Source organism: Suricata suricatta, chromosome 4 (genome assembly GCF_006229205.1).
Source record: "Suricata suricatta isolate VVHF042 chromosome 4, meerkat_22Aug2017_6uvM2_HiC, whole genome shotgun sequence".
Taxonomy (NCBI): domain Eukaryota; kingdom Metazoa; phylum Chordata; class Mammalia; order Carnivora; family Herpestidae; genus Suricata; species Suricata suricatta.
In genome coordinates this window covers 108837603-108852230 of record NC_043703.1, presented here as the reverse complement: position 1 = coordinate 108852230, position 14628 = coordinate 108837603, and the positions used below count along the sequence as shown (strand labels likewise).

Here is a 14628-nt window from a genome sequence, read left to right as displayed (position 1 = left end):
ACAACAGTGTCTAGAGATAACCCCTGGACCTTCTGTTCTCTTTCTGAATTGCCTGCTCAGAGGACCCTTTGAATTTCTCCATTACTACTGATGCTTTCTCATCAGCCTGTAAGTAAGTGTTCAAGAGTCTTCCAACCTCTAATCAGAGCAAAACAAAACTCTTCCCTTCTGCATCCTCCTAGCTTTCCTCCTCCTCACCACCAAACTTCTTCAAAGGACCTGGTCTATTTGCTATCTCTGCTTCCTAACCTCCCACTCACTCCTCGAGCCAGTACAATCTGGCTTCCATCCTACCACTCCACTGAAACTGCTCTTGCAAGAGGTACTTTTACTTGAGCTCAAGACTGGAAATGTTGTGTAGGCATAGGCCTCTGTTGTTGACCACTGCATCCGCAGGGCCTGCTGCACGGGAGGAACCAAATACACAGTTATTGTTCTGGCTGGGGCATGTATTCCACTGACCGCGCTCGAACTGTCTACTCCTCCGCCTCCCACTAGATTTCTATAAGCCTAGCTGTGATGCTCCACCAAGTCAGTAAGCAAACACCTAAATTCAGTCAAATATGATCTGAGAGAGGCCGGCCTGAAATACAGCACATGTAAAAGAAAACAAAACCAACCATTTGTGCAACACCTCTCTGAAAAAAAAGTTGAGAGGGGGCATACTTAAATGCAAGCTAAGCTAAGCAAAACAAAACAGCTCAAGCACAAAAATTTGTTCAGTTTTTAACAGACCAGCTAGTTGGACTACCTGCTTTGACTGGAGTTTCTCACCATGAGGTGGAGGTGTCAGCCGGTATCTCCGGAGCATGACGTGACTCTGGATGGCCCGACTAACTTCCCCTGCTCTTGTTCTCCACTCCCAGCAACTTTTTAGTACTTCATGTAAAATCTCTCGCAGATGTGCAATCAGCTGACATGAATAGCTCACATGTTTTGACAGAAATTTCTTGCTATAAAGCTTTAGATTAAAATTCTGGTCAAGACTAAAGAGTTAAACCAAGATCCCATGGTATTCTGAAAACAAAACAAGAAAGCCCCACGAAACCTACTTTGTGGATTTCCAAAACAAAAGACCCCACTCTAGTCTGTAACTAAAACATGTGTAGTTTGGCAGCTACCCTTCCTCTGACAGTGTTACTGTCTATATAACTGCCTACCATGAGAGCAACTCACCTTTTATAGAGAAAAAGCATCTAGTAAAAAGGTATAAAACTGCAACCAAATGCAGTTAGAATTCAATTATCTGAGCTAATGAGAAAGGATGCAGACAGGGTACTAGATAATCTAGAACACAAATTTGGCCTTAAAATATGACCTATGTAACAGAACATTTACCTTACAAATTGTCTTTGCTAGGTGCTATTTATTCCTTTAATTTGTTCTCTGACCACCTATCAATTGGAGAAAAGATAACCTAGAAACATGTGAGGCAACAGAAGAACAAGACAATGAACCAGGCTTAAAAACTCATAAATCATCCACAGATAATAACAATGACATTCTTGGGGTGAATTATTTTAAAATAGAAACTTTACATGAAATGTGAAAAGTCACATATAAACACATTCCAAAAGAGTGCTCAAGAGTATACATGTGTGTAGTATATACAGGTAATGCCACAAGTAGGTCTACCTGGACTGATAACCTTCATGGAAACTATGGAAGGAATTCCCATAGCAAACAAATTCTAGGTGGTTGACCTTTTAATGGTGTTGTTTCTTGGTTTAAAGTTTTACTTTCTCCTGAGAGGTAGAAAGGCTAAAGGGGAACAATTAAAAAAAAAAAAGATAACATTTATTATTTGCAATATACTATTATACTTTTGGTTTGAAATGACTTGAGAATAAGTCTGTCATATAAAGCAGAATTTTAAACTTTTCCTCCCATCACCCACAGAAGAAATATATTTTGCAGGATGACCCAACAAGTGCACATACACATTAAGAAAAAAAAACTTCACCAAACAGTACTTACCCTTACTTTCTGGGTACTCTTGATATATTTAGTTCTATTTCATTTTATCATAAAAGCTGGTCATAATTCCCTAACTTGATTTTACAAACTTAAATTTACAAACCACAAATAGGTCATAAGCCTAAGTAAAAACAAAAAAAACCCAAAAAGGACACTGAAGAATTTAGAGAAAGTGACCAAAACCAACAATTTCCCCTAAATACTATAATTAGTACACTGGGGTAAGGAAAAGGTTAAGTCCTTCCATATAGACATTATGAACAATGTCCAGTAATTAATAAAATTTGAAATCTGTACATATTTATCATGAGAACACATAAGCAGTACAATTTAAGGTGACTTAAAACTTCTGCAGTATTTCTATTCTGGGTATTTTCTAAGACATCAATTCTCCTCTAATCAGTTTGATAGAAATAACTCCTTTTACAGTCTTATAGCCATTGCTTAAAGTTTGATACAAGAAAAACATTTCAAAATCCCTCTTTGCAAAATCTTAGCACAGAATTTGTATTAGTAACGTACATTTACCATAAGAACTGTTTGCACGCATCAATTTTGTTCAAGGTTTGATCCCCCCCCCTCACAAAAATACGATCATTCTCCTTCCTTCTGATCCACTTTCTCTAAATCCCATTACTGCTTCCAGCATATAAAAGCAGGGAACAGAACTTCTTTTAAAACCAAGAACTTCTCCTTGATCTGGTACGTACAAGGACAAAATGCATTCTTAAATTACATTGTTGGAATGAACCAAGTAATTTGATAAAATGAAAGTGTTCCTTTTCTCTTCACAGAAGTTTGCATTAAAGTATTAAAAAGTATTTTTCAAATTCATAATACCCTCAATCTAGGAAGCAAGCCACTCTAAGGATAAAATTAAAGATACTGTTGGTAGGAGTACCTGTTGGTTCATACTCCAGGCAACTCTGCAATACACTACAAATTTTAATGTATATTTTTGGACTAAATTTCATCTACAAGAACGTATCCCAAAGAAGCATTCAAGTACACAAAGATCGTTCCACACAAATGTTAATTCTTGCATTGCTTTAAGAAGCAACTGAAAATAAATATTTATCAATGAAGAGTAGGGTAAATTAAAAGTACAGCCATTAAAAAAAAGATAAAGCTACATTACTAATAGGAAAAGGTGTCTTAAACACATTTAAGTGAAAAAAAGTTTCAGAAAGGCATTTTCTCTGGATTGTCCTCTTGCCTAGGATATACTTTCTCCTCCTTCAATAGATCTGCTTTTTTTTCTGCTTTCCTCTTAAATTTCTGTGTTTCCCAGGCCTCGGCCACCCCATATTCTTATCCCAGAAAGATCTCACCCACCTTTTGTTTTTATATGTTCATAGCACTGAAACCTCTCTCTCTATCTACAGGCTGCCCAACCTCCAGATCGGTCTACCCAAATGTCTTTCTGTAGATCTTTGATTGTCCCAAAGATACCTGGTATTCTCCAATTCCCAAACTGAAGTCAACCTGTACTCAAAGAACAGCAGCTACTTGTTCCTATAAATGTTCTGAATTCTAAGTCTCGAAATGAGAGTGATAGCCCTGACTGCTCCCCACTCTGCCACCTCCCTCCCACAAATTAAATCTTTGTTATTTATTATATTTGTTTTAAAAATCCCATGACCAATAGGGTCTCATGATTTTTCGCCAGGATTACTAGAGTCTACTTGAAATTCTGATCTTTTCCATGGCTAAGATACTCTCGCTTTCCTGCATCCAGACAAACTACTCCCTGGTCCTCCACTGTCACCAGTCATTTCTTCTAATTTCCTATTCTTACCTGTTTGAAGAGCCTATTTACTACTACACCTCCAAAACCTATTCAGGCATTAAGTTTTCTGTGAAGCGAGATCACCAATATTTATCAAATTATGTCATAGGTACAATGCAAGGTGCTATTCATACACTATTCAATTCAACCTCAACCATCCATTTTATAGAGGAGAAAACAGAGGCTCAGAGAAGTCAAATAATCTGCTCAAGGTCTCATAAAGGGTAAGTATGGAAAGTACGGCTCTAACATTAAAGCCAGTGTTCTTTTCATTAGGTTAGGTTACCTTTCTGAATCAATTAATCCCTCTTTATATATCTATTTTTTTATTACATTCACCGAAGTCAAATTTGTTTCCATGTTTTTCTCCTCTAGAAACCTATAAACCAATGTTTCTCAGTCTTAGTTCTGTAATTTTTTTTTTTTTTTTTTTTTTTAGAACCGGTGGACCTAAAGATCTACATTTTTAAAAGTTTCAAAAATGATGCTGATTATTAGCAAAGATTGAGAACCACTGAATTAAATACCAAAGAATCAGAATGTCGTTGGACTTTATAACTTTCAAGGTAATATAAACGTCTGTAAACTTCATTGCTGAACTCACTGATACAAGTAAATCAATGAAATTGTACTTTTTCTCAAAGTCTTCGTTAACTTATAATGGTTTGATTGTTAACATTTTTTAAAGTTCTGCCATGCATATTTACTGAGAGTATCACAAAGAAAAAAGTCACACTCAAGATTAAAAAAAAATGTTCCCAACCTAAATTTTCAATACTTTTATTAAAAATGACACTCAGAAAACTTCCTTAAAGGATCAAATTACTGCAATAGTTGAAATAGATATAATTACATAATATCAATGTTATAGAATTCTTGGAAAAAATAAAATCATGTTTAAACAATCAGTTTCAGTTGATTAAGAAATGAATATGTAAATGGCAACAATAACAAACTTTTCTCTACTTCCAGAAACCAAGGTCCCTGGCAATTTGATTAAAATCAATTTTTATTTAGGTGTATAGTTGGCACTTGTTTTAAGTAAACTTCTGAACCCTAAGGAGTAGAAACCTATCACTTGCTAGTGCATTATGATAGAAAAAGGAGTCTGAAATATCAAAGAAGTAAGAAATGATGACTTAAAACACAGGTAAAAAGAAGTGAATATGTATTCATTCGGGCTTCCAGTAAGATCTGAATTTGATACCTGAAACTCTTGGTATGATTTTTTTAAGAAACAAATATGCTAATAAAAATATTTGGTGCAAAACGAGATACTTTACCTCTTAATATAAGTTTTTTTACTTTGTAAGTAGCTACTAAAAACAAAAGCATTAAGAAAATAAAATAAATCAACGCTTCAGAATTTGAGTGTCACTGTAGCAGAAGTGTTTGTTTTACTTACAAATTCTTGAGGTCAACATTTCTGCATCCAAACAATAAACAATTAAATGGGAGATGATTAACCACAGCAAAATAGAAAAGAGTATAAAACATAAGCAATGACTAAGAAAACAACAAAAACATCTACCTGGGAGGGTGGGTGAGGCAGAAACATTCTTCACTTCACTTCTTTGAACAACTGTGATCTCATTAAGATACATGCAAATATTAAAGATACTACTCCTAGAAGTCTTGCTTCTTTGAAAATTATCATGTAGGGGCACCTGGGTGGCTCAGTCCTGGGAGCAACTGACTTCAGCTCAGGTCATGACCTACCTCAAGGTTCATGAGTTTGAGTCTCTCACATTGGGCTCACCTGTTAGCCCAGAGCCTGCTTCAGATCCTCTGTCCCCCTCTCTCTGCTTCTCTCCCACTTGTGTTCTCTCAAAAACAAACGTAAAAAGAAAAGTATCACCTAAAGTAACATTTAAAGAATAAGAGGTGAATTGGGAATGGTGTCCTCTATTACCTAAACACACAATTGTTAAATTTTACTTAACATAAAAATTCAATGTTAGCAATGTAAGATTTTCACATTTGTTGTTAAACTTGCTAGGTATTTATTTCTTATGTTTTTGCTGCACATGTAAAATGGGGGTCTCCACTTCTATTTTCTAATTGTTGAATACTATTTATAATATTGAAAGCTCTTGCTACTTGTAAAGTATATCATCACATAATTTGAAAGATGACTATGCAAACTGTGTATCCCATGAAAAACATACTGACAGATGGAAATGTAAGAATTGATTTTTAAAAACTCATTTACTGCTTTCCAGAATACTGAAGTTAATCTTATGGGTTTTTTTTCCCATAGATAAAAATAAGCCCATGTCCTGCTCCTGGGCAGCACGGCCCAACTGAAATACAATGAGCCACACATACCATTATTTTCCCAGTAGCCAATTTAAAAAGCACATGAAATTAATAATATACTTTGCTTAACCCAAAGCATCCAAAGTATTATTTTAACCTGTAAGCAATCTAAAATCTATATCTTAACATTAATTTTGAGATCTTGTGTGCTTTTCACACTTAGAGCATGTCTACTTTGGACTAGTTTTATTAAAAGTGACACATGTGGCTAGTGGTTATCACACTGAACATAGTTCCAGAAGATAATATTGTATTTCTTTCATTTAAATAGCTTGCTAACAGATTCAGTTATTTTAAAAAGAGTATGATATTAAGCAATTTTAATCTATCAAACAAAAACACATCTCCCATTTAAACCTTTCCAAAAATGTTTAAATTAGGCAACTATTTCATACTGTTGAAAAGCCTAAGTCCAAAACTAAAAACCCAGGTAACCACTTTAAGAACTGTGTATTAAACTGATCACCTGAGATTAAAGGAAGAGGGGCGCCTTCAGCCATTACTTGTAGGCATGATTTTATTACAACTTCTTGGAAAGCAACTGGTTTTCCCTTTGATTTAGTAACTCCAGTTCTAGGACTCAATCCTATGGAAATAACCCAAAACAAAGTCAAATATTACAAACTTGTTTACCAAGATATAATAGGGTTCATACATACATGTGTCTATGACACTCAAAACTCAAAGGCGAGGAGCGCCTGGGTGGCTCAGTCATTTGAGCATCCAACTTCGGCTCAGGTCATGATCTCACAGTTCGTGGGTTCGAACCCTATGTTGGGCTCTGTGCTGACAGCTCAGAGCCTGGAGCCTGCTTCTGATTGTGTGTGTCCCTCTCTCTCTGCCCCTCCCCTGCTCATGATCTGTCTCTCAAAAAAATAAATGTTAAAAAAAAAAATCTCAAAGGCGAATGTAATCCAAAATGTTCAGTTATCTCTTTGTAGTGTGATGACTAATATTTTGATACATAGTCTTCCTTTCAACATACATTTATTGAGTGCTGCTCTGTGGCAGGCATTAAAACAGATGGGTCCCTGCCATCAAGGGGCAGATGAGTTTTCTTTACACTTTTCTACACTTTCCAAATATCCTATAATAAACATTTTTCTTTCATAATTTTAATAACCAGGAAAATATGGAGTGGCTGCTGATTTGGGCAAATCAGCTGTAAAGGGACACGGAGTCACCTGGAGAAGAATTTGACTACAGTCTCGTACATTAGCTTTGACGAAAATCTTCTGAAATGGTAAGGGAAGTTTAATTGACTAACGCAAAACAAGTTACAAAACAGTCTGTGCAGTAAGACTCCATTTTGGTATAAAGTGCACATTTATATATGTAAAAATGTGTGGAAAAATTTGCATTAAATTGTTAACAGTTGGGATTTATGAACATCTACAACATACAAAACTGTGTTGGGTTCTTTAAGGGGTAGAAATGAGTAAAAAAAAAAAAAAAGTCACAAGCTTAAAGAAAATTACGGTTAATTAGAGGGAACAACAGAAGACAAATAAAATTAATGCAAGCCAGAATATGAACAGCAAACAAAGTAACATGTAGTTACAAGGATTCTGAGAAAAGATCTTACCTGACTGGGAAGAGGAAGAACGGTGAAAGCCAGAAAAAGCTTCACGGAGACAGAATCTGAGAAGGATTTTAACTGATTGAGGTAACAGTGGGCACTAAAAATACAGTATGGGGCAAATATCAAAGAGCAGGAAGTCACATAATAGAGTTTGGTTAGAATGTAGGATATGTGAAGGAAGTAGGCAGTATGCTGGAAAAGTAGGCTGTGAGGGCCTTGAATTTTCAGGAGGGAGGAAAAACTATTTTTGAATTTAGCAATGGTCAAGTTACTACAGGTTCTGATTCCAAAGACTGTATTACTATAACCCCCTCCTAATGGGATCCCGCTTCCACTCCTGAACTCCTATAGTTTATTTTCTGTATAGCCGCCAGCCAGATCCTTTTTTCCCTCCAGCTTGACCCTTTTAAACCATAGATTATGTCACATCTCTACTCAAAAGCCCAGCAATGGCTTCCCATCTCACACGGTAAAAGCCAAAGTCATTAGAATTTCTACAAAGCCCTGCAACACAGCTCTCTCACCCTCTAACTCTGATCACATATACTGCTCTTCCCCTTGCAATTCTTTGAATATTCCAGGCATACTTCTGCTTCTACCACTCTTCCCCTTATTCCCTTCACCTCCTTCAGGTCTTCCAGCTTTCTCTGACCCCATCCTATATAAAACAGCAAGCTCCAAAAACCTGCCCCTCCTGGCTCTTCATCAAGAAGTCTGAACTCCCATATCCCTCCAAATAGATGTTTTTCTCTATGATATTTATCACCTGCCATCTTTTTTTTTGTTTGTTTTTTTTTACTCCTATGCATCTACACAAATGTGTGCATACACGTGCACACAAAGAAAATGAAGTTCAGTGAGGGCTGTTTTTCTTAGTTGTTCATTTTGGTGTCCTTAGCACTTACAATAGGGCTTCATTCTTCAAGAATGAAATGAAGAAAATACCATGGTGTTATTTAGTTGAAATGGTTTATGGCATATTTTAAGTATTTACATAAATAGAAACTACACTAAATTTATTCTATTTTACCAGTTTATTTTCCTCTGGGAACTATTCACCAAAACAGTACTTCTAAGTTGAGCATACAGACAACTTTTAATTCATTAGCAATTTATTTCTGCAAGGTTTACTTAAGTTATCTAAAAAGGGATGGTGGTGGTTGAGGAAGAAAGGAGAGAGTATTAAACCTATTTTCCTTTTTTCATTTCTCCCAAACTAATGAGCAAGGACTCCCCACCTCTCTGCTTCCTCCCCAGTGTACAGTTTGACTTTCTCCTTTTCCTAAGGAAGAGGTTTAATCCAGACCAATGAGCCCCTACCCCAGCCAGGGTAAGGCTGGCAAAAAAACCAGGAGTGTGACACAGGGCTGTGCAGCTGAATGGCAGCAATAAGAGGAGAGCTCAGGCAAGAGAGGTTACTTCAGAGACACTGGGGAGGGGAATGATTTCTTGACTTACACATTTTCAAGTTAGAACCTTCCTTATATTTTAAAAGGAAGTCAAAGCAAAATAACACTTAATGCCTTACCCTCTTTTTAAATATACAATGCTGAAAGAGTAACTTTTAAAATGAAAACCTGACCTTTTATTATGATTTCAAGCACACAAGAAAATTTAGGAAAAAATATAATGAATGATCAAGTACCCACTACCTAGCTGTGTTAAATCTTAACTTTTATCAAATCGGCTTCAGATTTAAAGACAGTAAAGCTACGGTTGAAAAACCATAGGCCCTTCCTAGACCCTTTATCCCTAGTCAGTTCTTCAGCAGTAACTTTTATTCTCATTTGGTAATTATCATTTCAATGAATGTTTTTATGCTTTTGTGATATAGCCCATGATTCCCCAAAAATATATTGTATACTTTTGCATATTTTAAACACTATATTAAAGCTTTATAAGCATGATAAGCAAAACTATCAATATCTTGGCTCTGTTACCAGCTGTTTGAACTTAGGTAACCTGCTTAACATTTGTGCTTGTTTCTTCTCTGAAAAAACGGGGATAATGCCACCTATGAGTTTACAGGGTTATGAGGATCAAATGAGTTAATACACTCTATATAAAATACATAAAGTATCTCACTCATAGCAAATAGTGTATATGAGTTAGTAATTATCATAAGTTGCAAAATGACCTGTGAATGTATTATACACTGTGAAAATAATTATTGAATTTATATACATATAACTCACATAATGCCAGATATTTTTTCAAATTGTGTAAAAACTATCAATACTTATGAAGCTCAGGCTGGAAATGGTTCAGTAGCCTAAGTAAGAGGAACTGAAAATGCTTAAAAAAAAGTCCTTATTTAACTTACAAATTGTAGATAACATTAAATAACAGGCTAAACATTTGATTAAAATAATTTATGAGTTTAAAAATATCTAAATACTCAACGGCCTATTAGAAGTTTGGGGGGATAGGGTTAGGAGAGAAGGGGTAATTCCTCAATGAAACACTACTCCAAGACTTTAGACTCTTAAGGGAAGCACTTTAGATTTCACATGAAAATAAAACATTTGATACTCAAATTTCACTTGTTTTCTGAATTTTTAACTAATTCTAAGTATTATGAATTAAAATTTTAAATGATGCTTTATGGTAGGAGTCATCTAGATTACAAAATTTTCATAAAATTTGCAGAATCCAGTTGTCTTTATCACTATGATTAAGGACACAGTATCCAATTATGGACACATTCGATATAGGTTTTTATAATAATCTCTAGGTCAAAAATCAGGAAAATCAGAAAACAAATGCCCTGCATCTTATGTGAATTCTAGTTAATTTCTTACAAGAATTTTCTAAAGGTTCTGAAATATATCTAACACGTGAAGATCAATATATCTAATTAGTATATAGCAGAATTCGATCTAATGAGCATTTACTAGGTATTATTTACTGGGCTAAAGATTTTACACAAGATCTTTTAATCCACGTGCAACATCTTCAACAAAATTTACAGGACTACCATAAATACCCTGCATGAACACACACACACTTCTGCGAAGTTAAAAATGACTACTACAAAAGCCAACAATTACGCTGGCAAAGCATATAAAATGTAGATAAACTGTGCAAATTATATCAACGGAATGAATAGTGTTGACATTTGTTTCCCCTAGTTTGGCATATATTTCGGTGTTCAAAGGTTTACTAGGTGTAACAAATGTAAACATCAATGATGAAACTGTCTCCCCCTCTAATCCCCAAGAAAAAAAAAACCCCGAATAAAAAACCCCAACTTGGAGAACTCCGTGAAAGCCAGTGAAGAGGAAAGATTAAAGTTCAAATGTAAGTTTTACTTTTCTCCTAAAGTGAGAACTTTGAAACGGAGCCACTGCTTTTGTTTCATTTGCCCTCCCTTCCCATGTCCTCACTAAAATATTTACAAGTATGAGTTAGTCCTTTCTTCAACCCCAAAACAAGATTCAGTGAGAAACAAAGCTATACCTTGCATTAACCAGTAAGAAAAATCTAGCCATTCTCACTACTTTCCTGAAAAGTACTGAGAAAAGACCCTGCCACCGTTCACCCTATAGTCTTGCCCTCTGCCTAAGCAAGACATTGCACCTGCCAAACTGGGAGTTTAAAGAATAATGGTTTAACTTTGCGAACGCAACCTGGGGAGGAGACGCAGATTATTTCTTGAGGAATACAAGAGAGGAGCAAAAAGAGATCCTTTCAGGAAGGTATGCATGGGCTTTGGGGCTCTCCTCTGCCAGTTGGAGGATTCAAAATCCGCTTGCTTCAGAGACCTTCGGGAGCAGCCACACTCCGGTCGCAGCCGGCCTCGGGCCTGGGAGAAGCAGGCAGTGTTTACACCTGTCACGAGGAAGGGGGAGGGAAAAAGAGGAAGCCCGAGCAAAGCCCCAAACTTCTCTACAGCTCCAGAGAGGGAGCGGCCGGCCGGAGCTATGGGCAGGTGGAAGCGGAGGCGCGGAGCGATCCGACAGTGGCCGGAGAGGTGGGAAAGCTCACACTTCCCCAGACGGTGCCCGGGTTAGCGGGGAGGGATCTGTGAGCTTTGGGCGCCGCCGGCGTCCCCGCACCCGCCGCGGAAGAGGGCAGAGCCCAAGTCCGGAGCCCGCAGGCCCGCAGAGCCGGCACTGTCCCCGTACCCGCAGTCCCCGGCCCCGAGGCAGGCAGGTGCTCCCAACCCGGGCAAGGGTCGGGCCGGTGGGCTAGGCTGGGTCCCCGCACCTTGTACCCGCTGCACCGCTGGAGGAGCGGAGCGGTGGCGCTTACCTGGCTCGTTCGGGGCGGCCGCGATGGGCATGGCTCAGGGGCCCGGGGAGGAACTGGCTCCCCGGGGAAGGACCGGCTAGTCCGACGCGGAGCTGGTGAGAGCGGAAGACAGACTGCTCACAGCCCTGTCAGCGAAGTATCGCCATGGACGCCCACCCGGAGTTTCAGCGCTGTCGCGGGACCCCCATCCCATTACCCTCCGCCCTCTTCCGCCGCCGCCGCCTCCACCTCCTCCTCCGCCGAGACCCCCCGCCCACTCCACACACTCTCCCATCATGCAGCGGGGGAACCGCTGCCGCCGACACGTCACTTCCGGGCGCAGGTGGCTAGGTCGGGGCCGGGCGCTTGGTGGGTGCAGGGAGGTTGGCGGGTGGGGGAGGACACTCCAGGGAAATTAGTGTCACAGAACGCTTACCCCTGCGCAGGCGCGGCCGCGCAAAGCGCCGGCCGCCATTTTGGGTGCGGGCAAGCTGCCCTTTCCTTTAACTTCCTTGCAGTCATCGAGATGTTGCAGGGAAAGACGTCTTACTGCAGCCTTCCTCTGAAGCAGCGCTCCGGCGAGAGACAGGTGCTCCTCAGCCGGTTAACGATAACGTTCAATCAGGACTAAGTCTCTTGCTAAGTAAAACTGCAATATAGAACCATATCTTTACCAAAAACCTACTTGGAGACCCCTTATCAGCTTGCCCTTTTCGCCCCGGAAAACGACTTTTTCATCCCGTCCAAGTCCCTTCCTCTTTTTAATTTAAACTGACAGAAGAGGAAGCTGGTAGTAACAAAGAAGAGATGGTTATAAATCAACAAAGAGGGAAAGCACCCGGTGAAGACTGACAGAGCGGCTTTAAGACCACCAACAAAAAATTGGGAATTTTGCTCACAGATGGAGATGATGGTGATTTTTCATACCTGCTGCGAAGCTAAAGAAATCAAATCAACTTAACGCATTTCTCTAGCAGGGATCATAATGGATTCTTTTTCTGTCATTAGTGTTGAGCAGTTGATTATTTGCGTTTTTATAACCTTTCCCTCTCATAAATGTTAGAACACCGGCCACTGTAAATAGCAGTGGCTTACAAGGATTATTGTTATCGTCCGGGATGGTGAGCCTGGAGTACCTACCCTGCAAATCATGAGCCCTGCTGAGTGCCCATTCTACTCACTTTTGCCAAACCTGCAACGGTAACGAGTAATTTAAAATAGTTCCAAAACAGCTAAGCTCAGCAGCTCCGCAAAGAAACAGGATGGAAAACACCCCCTCAGCCACAGAGAAATGTCCACCCCCTTGAGTGGAGGAATTATACAAATCGGGGGGAAGAGAAGGACAAAAGCAGTCCATCACGGTTTATCCTGCCTCTGCAATATTCTAGACAAATTAACTTGGAGCGCTAAATAGACCTGCATTTGTCTTTTTACAACTCAGTAGCTGTAAGAAATACGGAGACCGCATCACTTTAGGTTGGAGTACCAATTGCTTTGTGGTGGTACTGGATTTTTTGTTATTGCTCACTCACTGAAAAAAAAAATCTTTATGGCTTGTCAAATTCCTATTGTATTTCGCCCCCTGCTGGTGTAGTTCGCGTGCAAGCTTGAAAACAATTTATGTACGTCCCCATAAATGTTTATTGGCCAAGAAAAAGAAAAATATTTGTGGGCATGTGTGTAGAGACTGGAAATTGATTTTATATGAACATGTTTTAGTTTGATAGTTCTACTAAATATTGGAATAAGAAGAGCATATGATAAAATCCTAAAGCAGACCCTACACCAACAGAATGTTTAAGTTGGAATGATAAATTTAAATATCAAAACGTTAAAAAGAAAACCCTGCTTTTGGAAAAATATCTCCCTGATCCATACATATGACTACAAAGTGGTGATTTTTGTCAGGTAAATGCAGAAGCAAATTCTGTTCATGTAAGTACAAAATTTAGAAATCAGTGTCCAACTTTGAATATGGAAATTGAGTAGCTCCTTGGTCAGCTGACTTGTAATCAACCAACTTGTAATTGGTAGTCTCACACAGGATTCTGAAGACAGCATTCCAAGGTCTATGAGAATGTACAAAAGTACAGCCTTATTTTGAATATTTTTTAAGTTGATGAATCTGTAGGAAACCATTATTAAAATTCATTGCATTTGGAAGAAAATTCAGTGCATTTAGATCTAGTGATAATTTTTAAAAAGTGGACAAATACTATGACCATAACTTCATTACCTAAGACTCTGCATCAAGAAAAAGTAAATGACCATCTATCATGTATTGTCTTTACTTCTAGTTTTTCTTCCTGTGATTTTTTTTTTTTTTTTACAAAGTTGTCATCATAAGTCAATTTTATATCCCCTTTTCCAATTATGTTGTAAGGATTTCCTTCTATCGCTTAACATTTTATAAAACCTAAATTTTAATTGCCTGCATAGTATTCAATGGAGTGGATATGCTGAATTATCCATTCTATTAGTACTTATTTTCCACCATTACAAATAATAATCTGATGAACATTGTATGCAATTTTAGGATATTTTTTCTCAATGTAAAATGGGCCAAAAGGCTATTAATGTTTTTTGGCACTTTGTCATCTCATTTTCCAAAAGACTTTACCAATTCACAATGCCACCAGTAATATAGAAATATATCAATTTTGCCACCTCCTTGCCAACAGCAGATAATTAGAAAAAAAGATTTAATTATAGTTTGTAGGTTAAAAGT

General features: G+C 38.1%; 1 protein-coding gene and 1 long non-coding RNA gene across 4 annotated transcripts in view; one reads left to right on the top strand and one right to left on the bottom strand.

Annotated features, from left to right (window-relative positions):
- The window catches only part of AFTPH (aftiphilin), a 64358-nt gene extending 52214 nt beyond the window's left edge, over nt 1-12144 (bottom strand). The window contains exon 1 of one of the 3 annotated variants that reach the window (XM_029937475.1): nt 11922-12144. The gene's annotated coding sequence lies outside the window, so the exon portion shown is untranslated. The remainder of the gene's footprint in view (nt 1-11921) is intronic. The other 2 variants (XM_029937473.1, XM_029937474.1) reach the window with 2 other exon arrangements.
- On the top strand, nt 11457-13579 carry LOC115289884. The gene is made up of 2 exons (XR_003907855.1): nt 11457-11640; nt 12419-13579. It is a non-coding gene; the product is annotated as an uncharacterized LOC115289884 (long non-coding RNA).
- Nucleotides 13580-14628: the final 1049 nt, after the last annotated feature.